General features: G+C 42.9%; 2 pseudogenes; both read left to right on the top strand.

Moving 5' to 3' along the window:
* Window positions 1-3,609: 3,609 nt before the first annotated feature.
* On the top strand, window positions 3,610-4,232 carry LOC143662362 (tudor domain-containing protein 7 pseudogene; annotated as a pseudogene).
* A 7-nt stretch (window positions 4,233-4,239) lies between these two features.
* LOC143657575 (tudor domain-containing protein 7 pseudogene) lies at window positions 4,240-6,636 on the top strand (annotated as a pseudogene).
* Window positions 6,637-10,331: the final 3,695 nt, after the last annotated feature.

Below are 10,331 nucleotides of genomic sequence, written 5' to 3'. Positions count from 1 at the left end.
AAGGAAGCCTAAGTAAACAGAGGGATATACCATATTCATGGAAATCATACGGTGAAGACCTTAGTTCTCCCCAAATTTATGTATACATTCAATGTAATCACAATAAAAAATCCCAACAAAATTTATAAAAAAGAAGAAACATTGGAAGACTTGCTCTTTTGGATATCAAGACCTATCATAAAGTGTCAATAATCACAGCAATGTGGTAGGGCACACGTATAGTCACAGACCAGTGTGACAGAATGCAGAGCCCAGAATCAGACACTCGTGCATATTAAGCTTTGCTTATAACAAAGGTGGTACCACCACAGTGGGTAAAGAATGGTCCTTCATTAAATGGTGTTGCAGCTGTGGAGAGAAAGAAAATTGACTTCTTTCTTACACCATATAAAAAAGTAAGTTCCAATGGACTGAAATGAAATGTGAATGGTAAAAATATAAAAGTCTATAAGATAAGAGAGGAAAGTATCTTTGTGATCGCAGAGTGAAAACAAGTTCTTAAATGGAACACCAAAAGCAGTGAACACAAAGGAAATGCTGATAGGGAAGGAGAGAGACCAGGACAGAGACCCAGTGTACAGCTAAAGGCAGTGGAAATGTGCCTGTAAGGATTGTGAGAAAACAGCTGGAGACAATGTAAGAAAATTAAGGAAGTGTGAAGAGTGAAAAGCTGAGAGGAATGACTGTGGAAGGAAGGGGGAAGGGCTCATCATTGTCAAAAGTCCTGTAGGTTAAGGATGGAGTGTGTCCACCCAGCTTCCTGAAAGGCAAGGGGCATTGGTGAGGGCGGCTTTTGTGGAGGGATGCTACAGTCACTGAGTGCTGGTGGGAGCTGAGGGAGCAACAATCAGCACACAGCATTTTTCCAAACACATTGTTTATGCAGAGGTGGTGAGAGATGAGTAACCGTTATAGTGGGTGGGAGTTAAAAGCAATCATTATTTTTTATGAGCGTCTTGAGTATGTTTGACACTGAAGAAGTTATAGCAGAGAAGCGGGTGGGATTTAAGAAGTGGAAGAGAAGGAGGGTGAGGGGTACGAAGTCCCTGAGGAAGCAAAGGGCCTTGGGATGTATCTGAAGTGTAGAGTAAGAATTAGCTTTAGACAGCCTGAAAAATCTCTCCTTGGATAATAGGAGGATGCAGGAAAGGATATGAGTGAACACAAGTTAATCTGTAGGTTCAGTGTCAGGAATTGGGTGATCTTTCCATCGAAAATTCTGTTTTCTCTAAATATGGCTGCTAATAACAATTGGACAAGGTTCCAGGCATTTCACCAATATTAACTCATTCGTTCCTCTGACTGCCCCTCTCAGGGGGTGTCCTATTATGTCCTCCATTTTGCAGCCAAGGAAAGGGAAGTATGGAGAGAGGTGAGCTAAGCCACCCACTGTCACGCAGACCTTGGGCTCATACCAGGAACCGGGCTCTGGGGCCCAGGCTCTTAGCCACCACTTCACCCTACAGATTGTCCATGCAGCCCCTTAAGGAGAGGATTTGACTAAACTTGCTTTAGAGGAGGTCAAGGGGGCGGAGCCACCCAGAAGGCACAGAGGGTTCCAGGCAGCGTGGGCGGCTCAAGGAAGGCTGGAGACCAAGCCTTGTTGGCCCAAGCTAGAGGAACATGTGAAAATGTTCCAGGTCAGAAACTGCCAGAAATCAGGCTGGCTTCCTAAGAAAAGGAAGAGCTCCTTTGAAGAGGATCCAAATACAATAATAAGAGGCTGTTCAAAAGATAGAAGCTTCTCAGTGCTGACACTCAACAATTAGGCTGCTAATTGTTCATTTTCTGATTAAAAAACAAAAAGGAGAGAGTTTGTGCTCTTCTCCAGAATTATCCTGGGAGGAAACGCTAGAGAGAGATTCCAAATCCTGAACTGTCTTTTGAAATGGGCAAGTGGTGGATAAACAGGATGCAGTTGACCTATTATCAGAATGGGGGGAGGTAAGGCGTTCGGAAGGGGGAGAGTGAATCTGGGACATACTGGCCAAATTATGCAACCTTAACTTTATAGGAACAGTGTGCTTCACAGAGGACCGCTGAGCTGGCGGTGTTAGTTGTATCTCCCAGAAGGCGCTCAGGGACCCCCCCATGAACCACAAACCTGTGACTCAAACTTCCAGGCATCACAAGTTAGACAGACACAGCTCCAGAGTTCCCTGCATAGCACATCATCCATCAATTCTAAGTCCAGCGGAGACTTTCCTAAACAAAAACCAGATTAAAAAAAAAAAAAAAGAAATGATATTGGGGGAGAGCTTGAGACTTTTTACATACTTATTAGAAATAAAAGACAAAATACTCACTGAATTTTCAAAGCTTGGAGCTGGTACTAAGCCTGATTGTATAGTCAAACGCTGTTTCGAGGTGAATGAACCTGAAGGAAATTCCCAGGGACTCACAGAGTGGACACAAGGTAGTATTCGAGACTGTGTGTGAAACTAGTACATGTTAATCCATATTGGGGAGTGAACCTAAGCGTCTCATAAATAATAAACTCTGAAATAATTGTCAAAATTTGAGAAAGAATTTAGGAGTCACCTGTGGCCTGCTCATTCAACGCACTGACCTGTTGAAATCAGAACGACCCGCCTAACAGTAAAAACTACAAGGGAGGGGCTTTGGAAAAGCATAAGGATTCTTCTATCCTACATAATTTGCCACACACTTGAAATTCTTCATATGTTTCTAGAAATTAAATCTAAGAGAAATAAAGAGAGGAAAAAACAAAGAAAGGCAATTAAATGAAAGAAAGAAAGAAGAAAAATATAGGAAGGGAAGATGGGAGGGTAGATGCGTGGGAGGGTAGGAGGGAGGAAAGAAGAAATAAAGGTGTCATGGCATTGAAGATGACTCAGAGTTGAGCCACTAGGCTAAAATAATCAAAAAGTTAGAAGGTTGTCACATGACAGTAGATCCACAAATGAGAACTTTCCAACTTGGAAAAATTAAAGCCTAAATGAAAACATCAAATACAATAAATAATTAAACAGAGAAGAGAAGTCAAGAATTTGATACTGAATTTAGGATACTAGAACAAGGGATTTCCTCCAGACTTGAACAATATAATTTTAGGAGAATAGCAGCAATTGACAGAAGTTAATAACATTTTGGAACTCAAGAAATTAAAAGCACTTGTTTAATCAATTCTAAGGTGATTCAAGTCCTGATGCATCATTATTTTATGTTACTAAGAAAAAAACGCTGCCAATTTAACTACAGTGGCCGACAATTATGGGATGCACCCTGATTTCAGACACATTAAAACTTGAAAAATACTTTCATCTTCAAATTGATGAGTTGCAGTATCAAGTCCCTACGATGTGCGAGAAACACCCTGCTACATTCTGAGACTCCCTATCTAAAAGGCACTGCCACTAGATGTAAGAGAAGAGCACCCACAAAGAGAAAAATGATCACATGAAGTAGTAAATGGTATGAGGCCCCAAACAGATGCATATGATAAATTTCATTAAAGATTTCAGAGGAGGAGCCGTATCGGTGCCAACCGTGCTGGGAAACCCAAAGTGGGCGGCGGCCACAGCAGCACGGCTGGAGCTGGGTCCAGTGGTGCAGGGATGAGCCGGCAGCCCCCGGGACTAGGAGAACATGCTGGAGGCAGATCCGGTTTCCAAGATGCTGCAAGCTGTTCTGCAGCCTCATAAGAATGGAATAGCACTGCCCTGGCTCTAGGAAAAGTACAGGTCCTTGACTGGAGACTGGCTCCCGTTCAAACAGCTAGGGTACCCTATTCTGAGAAGCCTGCCGGCTGTAGTCAGGGTAGAGACAAGATGTGGGGAGAGTATCTGCTATACTGTGGCCTGCACAGAGACTGCAAGAATTGCTCAGCTTGTGGCTTGTCAGAAGAATTCTAAAAGGAAAACAGGGCTGCAAGTTAATTGTCAAATGAGAGTATAGTAAACCATGACGTTTTTCCTAGAAGGAAAACCCAAAGCAACCCTCAGACAACCAGGATTTTCTTCAGATTTTTCTATCAGCAAAAAGCCTTCTCCAATGCTATTAAGAGATAAAGGAAGCTTCCTTGGAATCAAATCTGACATTGAAATACCATCTTATGCATTACACACAGCTCTCACAAGTGAAGTATTCAAAGACGCTCCAGGGCAGAGATTTGTGACCATGCCTGCCAGCAACAGGTTCTGCCCAAAGGCAGCCCCCCTCCCCAACACACACAGGTGTTTCAGATGCATGTGTCCAGAACTCATCCTAAGGAAATGAATGGAGAAGCCTTGCCATGGTGGTCAAGATTCACTTCTTTACCAGCTAAGATAAAGCAGCTTTTGAAAAGTGAACTGGACAATGAAAAGATGCACCTGTCCCAACTGTCTCCTCCAAAACAAGTGCCAGCGCTAAAGGGATGCCCAATAGTCATGCCTGGAGACCTTAAAGAGAACGTTGCAGAGCCTCTTTGAAATACTCAAGTGGTCTTTGGGGTAGTGCTCTCCCAGATGCATTTGAGGACATGTCCAAAGTGAAATTCCTTGAGGATACCTTGAAAAATCTCATTTCGCTTTCTCATGTGTGCATCATAGACTACATTTCTGGAAATCCTCAGAAGGCCATTCTCTGTACTACCACTGCCATCTAACAAAATCCTAAAAGATGCAGGACAAGCCCATGATGATTATGATATCAGGTCTACGATTGAACAAGAATATCTGCAGAGAGAAGAAAATATCGCTGAAAGGACTGATCTTTCCATGGAGGATATAATGGTCCCTCCGTTCACTATTCCAACGGAGGCGTCCCCGTCTGTATTGGTGGTTGAACTGAGCGACACAAATGAGATGTTATCAGGTGTGTGGGCAAGGACTACTCTGCTGCCCAGGAGCTCTTGGACGATGAGATGAAGGAGTACCACAGCTAGAGCCCTAAGGAGCCCCTGTCCAGATGGTGCTGTGGGGCAGCTGCTGGCCGTCCACGCCAAGGATGCCTGGCTGTGGGCCCACATCATCTTCATAGAGGACAACAAAATAAAGGGGTGCTGTGTTGACTGTGGTTTCAGTGAACATGTTGAAAAGAGCAAAGCATAAAATTGAACCCCAAGTTCTGTTCACTCTCATTCCGAGCGACAGAGTGTGAACTGCCAGGGTTGGACGTTCTGTGATGATCCTGATTTGGTGAAGGTGATCGAGTCCTTAATGTGCGGGAAGATCTTTGCAGTGGAAATGCTTGAAAAAACTGCCATCCCGCTGGCTGTGCTGTAGGATACTTCTGGAGGGGGTGATGTCAACATCAACACCACCTGTCTGAAGGCCGTGTGATAGGCCGCTGCAGGTGCACCTTTCAGGCCCATGTCATGTGCAGGAATGTCATGGTGACCAATGTCTGCTCTGCTGGAACTTGTACTGCCATGTGCCCTGTAAGGGTCTGAGCAAGCTCAGCGCCCTCCTGCACAAGATCAAGGACTACTTCCACTGTAAGCACATGACCTCCGAGCACTTACGGGAAAATCTATGTCCTCCATTATAAAGAGAATGGTCATGAGTCGAGATCACGCATGTCCACAGCGGCTGGACTCTAGACCTTCAGTCCCTCGACTCTGTCACGGTCATGTCCATGAAAGTGTCGGAGCTCAAGGAAACCCCCCTTGGTTTCTGCAGGAAATTATTGCAATCCCACTGCAGGCCACAAAGTGCTGCCTGGTGGATCTCCCGCAGTCCATTGGCATGTAGATATGAAATGCTGTGCTTTGGTTGAGAGATTCTGATTTGAATTGTTCGGACTGTAGCGTTAAGGTTACAAAAGTGGATGAAACCAAAGGGATGGCGCATACCTATTTATTTACCCCCAAGAATTTCCCCGACCCTCACCGCAGTATTAACCACCAGATTAGGAAGGCAGGCCTGTGGAAGCACCAGAACGACGTGTTTCTGAGTGTCATGGCCAGCGGCTCCCGCTCTCCTGCCAGCAGAAGTGGTCCCCCCGCCTCCGCACACTGGGCAGTGCCATCCCCAAGGACTTCTGGAGGAGCCTCACTGACGTCCTCAGAGAGGTCGTGTCTGACCACAGTGGCTCCTTCTCCCCCAGGGACCCACCAACCCCTGTGCACTTGTCCAAACCACGTGAACGTTCTTGTGGCCTGCCCCCTGGGCTACTTTGTCATCCAGCCCTGGCAGGAGACCCACAAGCTGGAAGTTCTCATGAAGAGAGGATTCTCTATTACAGTGTGTCCGAAGAGTGCCACATTGCCGTGGAAAAAGACCAAGTGTATGCCACGAAAGTGGAAAATAAGTGGCACAGGGTGCTTTTAAAGGGAATCTTGGCCAGTGGACCGGTATCCGATTATGAGCTAGACTACAGCAAGCACGAATTAGTCAACATAGACGCGTACAGCCCCTGGTGGACATGCTCTGAAAGCTGCCGTCCCAAGCCGTCACAGCTCAGCCTGCGGGAGTGAAGTACAGCCAGGGGTCTGCGGAGGCGTCAGTGGTGGTTTGAAATCATGTGGAGAAGAAACCGCTGGTGGCATTGGTGCAGACGGTCATTGAAAATGCCAACGCATGGGACCGGAAAGTGGTGGTGTGATTGGTGGACACGTCACTCCCAGACACTGACATCTGGATTCATGACTTTATATTGGAGAATCTGATGGAGCTTTCCAAAGTCAACTAATCATGGCTTCTGACACCTCAGCAACTAATTCAGATTTTTTAGCTATAATAGAATGTGGTAGGCTATAAAAAACAAATCTTAGCTCTGCTCCGTGGGTCTGACTATTGTGGGGAAAGAGAAGATGCTTATGTTTGATGACAGATATTTAACAAGTTTTGTTCTACCAGAGTTGACTTTTCAAAGAAAATTCACTTGAATCATTGCTATGATATTAGAATAATGATGTTTATCAATGTAAACAAACAAAAAAACGAGTTCAGAGGAGGCTGGGAGGAACTTTTTACTCAAGGCCCAATCTCTGTGGCTTTTAGAAATGGATGGTTGCATTATGCTGGATGGAGGGAAGGTGGGAGGTGGTTACGGGGCAAGAGGTGATAGCCCTTCTCTACTCAAGTTGACAAGGGCTGAACCTGGGTGATGCAAAGGGAAGGGAAAAGAGAGGTAGGAGAAATATTGTCTATGGTGAAAACATTGTATTCATTACCTCCAGAAATATAATTTTTTTCAATGGATTATTTGTGCTTTGACTGACATCTGCAGAAAGGATAGTTATAAAGCTGGAATAGAGCCAGTTCTCCTAAATGAGGTATCTGTTTTGGGTGCAGATGTGGCAGCAGGAAGGACAGGTATATCTAAGAATGATGGGTTATTAAGGAAATGAGTACTTTCCCTAGAAGATCCTGTTTCCATTTGCTAAAGGTGACAAAATGCAATATACCAGAAATGGATTGGCTTTTACAATGGGGATTTACTAATTTATAGGCATACCGTTTTGAGACTGAAAATGTCCAAATCAAGGTATCAACAGAGCAATACTTGCTCCTGGAAGACTGGCTGCTGGGGCTCCTCAACAAGTCTGTCACATGGCGGGGTACATGGCAGTGCCTGCTTGTCTCTCCCTCCTCTTCTGGGTTTTGTTGCTTCCAGCTTCTGGCTTCAGTAGCTTCCTCTCTTGAGTTTCTCTGGGGCTTTTGTCCCTCTGTGTTTCTCTGTCTTTTGTCCAGGAAGAGGATTAAGACCCACTCTGAATGAGATGGGCCACATCTCAGCTTAAGGTAAGAGCCTACTCACCAAGCAATCCTGCTTACAATGCGTCCCCACCCACAGGAATGGGTTAAATGTAAGAACATGACCTTTTCTGGGGTACATTCAGCTTCAAATCATCTCAGATCCCGATGTTGGAGGGATGACAACCATACATTCTATGATGTGCAGCCTCCTTAGACCCCGAGACTTGGCTGGATGGATGAAATTCTGTGCAGTGTGGAGGTTACTATGGTAACCAGAACATGCATTCCTGCAACCTAAGGCCCAGCCTTCTTTGAATATGCATATATAACATCTTTGAAATTATTGTAAGTTATTTGGCTGTGCGTTAATTTTTACTTCCCTTGTTAATGCTTCCTTTATGGTAGAAGCAATAGAAACAGCTGAAAAACATTTTTCTTTCAAAACGATCACATATTCTTTTCATGTGCCATCTCACATGAAAAGAGAAATATTTTCTGTTTTTTACTCAGCAAAGGGCTTGTGCAGCTTTCCCATTTTTCTAGTTTGTGGGTGAATTGAATGTGAAACCAATTGATGAGAGAAGCCAAATCGGCCTCTGAAAACCTCATGGAAAAGTCCTCAGATTTTCTGCAACTAGAGAAGCTGCTAGATTATAACTGCTGCTTTATGATTTTTCTTTCTTTAATGTCTGCTAACCAAGATAATGATAATATGATGTGATATCTCACTTCAAAGCCTACCATCCTATGAAATAACTACCATATATTATGGTTTAAAGTTATTTAGGCTTTTGATTAATTTCTTTTATACATTTCTCTATGAAAGCTTTTCTTTCGCCCATTGTCAAACATTATAAAGAAATAGTTCTGCTCTCTGAACTTTTCACATTTTTACCTGCACCCCAAATGTATCTGGGAGTGAGAAAACTTCTGCTTTGGACTGGCAGCAATTTGAAGGCTATATTCTATGTGAAGTTCTTAATAAAGTGGGAAGAATATTTAATGGTCTCTTATTTTTATAGAAAGAAAGCATGTAAGATGTTTTCTAGAAGACAAGATGACTTCCCTCAAAATGCATATCTACTCCTCAAATCTGAGGGATATTATGCCTATGAGCATGCACAGCTACTTTCGAATATCTTTTCATTTGGAATATTTAAGTTATTGGAAATAAGAATTTGGGGGAAAGCAAATGCCCACATGTGTTTTATACTATATACCACTGGTTTAGAACTGAACATCAGAATGAAATTTTGGAATAAATGCAATTAAGGAAGAAAAAGTTGTTTTTTTGGAAAATAAAATCCAGGTATAGCATCTGTGCATTGTGGGGGAACTTGTGTGTCCTCCAAGCCTCCTGTGAGAGCTGGAGTGTAACTACTAGGTGTGTTTCCACTCACAATGGAAGCTCTTAAAGTGCAAATTATCACAAAACCCACTGGAGTCTTGTCTTAGCTCCTAGGATGCCTTAACAAAGCACCACAAGCTGGGTGGCTTCAAACAACAGAAATTTATTGTCTCCCAGTTCTAGAGGCCATAAATCTGAAATCAAAACGTCAGCAGGCCATACTGGTACTGCACCTTGTAGGGAAAATCCTTCCTCACGTCTTTTAGCTTCTGGTGTTTGACAGCAACCCTCGACATTCATTGGCTTATATGGGTAGATTTATTCCTAGATATTGGATTCTTTCAGCTGTCATTGTAAATGGAATTTTTCTTGATTTTCTGTTTAGATTGTTCATTACTAATGCATAGAAACACTACCGAATTTGCATGCTGGTCTTGAACTTCATAACAATGCTGAATTCATTTATTAGCTCAACTACTTTTATGTGGATTTTTCAGGATTTTCTCTACACAGGATAATAATCATGTGCAAATAGGGATAGTTTCACTTCTTCCTATCCAACTTGGATGACTTTTATTTCTTTTTCTTTTTCTGGCTAGAACTTACAAGTACAATATTGAATAAAAATGGTGACAGTGAGTGTCCTTATCTCATCCCTGATCTTAGAGGGAAAGCTTTCAGTCTTTCACAACTGAGGATGAAAGTAGCTGTTGGGTTTGCATATATACCCTATATCATATTGAGGAAATGCCTTTCAATTCCTAGTTTTCTAAGTGTTTTAATCAAGAAAGGGTGTTGGATCATGTCAAATAATTCTTCTGCATCAATTGAGAAGATCGTGTGGTTTTGTCCTCACTCTATTAGAGTGGTTTATTACATCAATTGATAATCTTATCTTGAACCACTCTTGTATACCTAGGATAAATCCCGGTTGATCACAGTGTATAATTCTTTTAATATGCTGTTGGAGCTGGGTTACTAGCATTTTGTTTAGGATATTTGTAACTATATTCATAAGGGATATTGGTCTGTAATATTCTTTTCTGGTGGTATCTTTATCTGGCTTGGTATCATGGTCATGTTGGCCTCATAGAATGAGTTGGGGAGTATTCCCTCCTTTTCAATATTTTTAGAAGAGTTTGAGCAGTATTGGTGCTAATTCTTCTTGTGCCTATTTGCAAGGATTATGTGACTTAGAAAAGCCATGTTTTAGTCCTGGTCCATCTCTTGTAGGCAGCAGTTTTTTTAATCCCTACTCCATACTGTAGATTGGAAACTTGATTAGATTATCTCCATGGATATGTGACTCACCCATCTGTGGGTATTAACCTTTGATT

Source organism: Tamandua tetradactyla, chromosome 2, assembly GCF_023851605.1.
Source record: "Tamandua tetradactyla isolate mTamTet1 chromosome 2, mTamTet1.pri, whole genome shotgun sequence".
NCBI classification, from domain to species: Eukaryota; Metazoa; Chordata; class Mammalia; order Pilosa; family Myrmecophagidae; genus Tamandua; species Tamandua tetradactyla.
The sequence above is the reverse complement of the archived record's forward strand: the minus strand, read 5'-3'. Positions and strand labels throughout refer to the sequence as shown.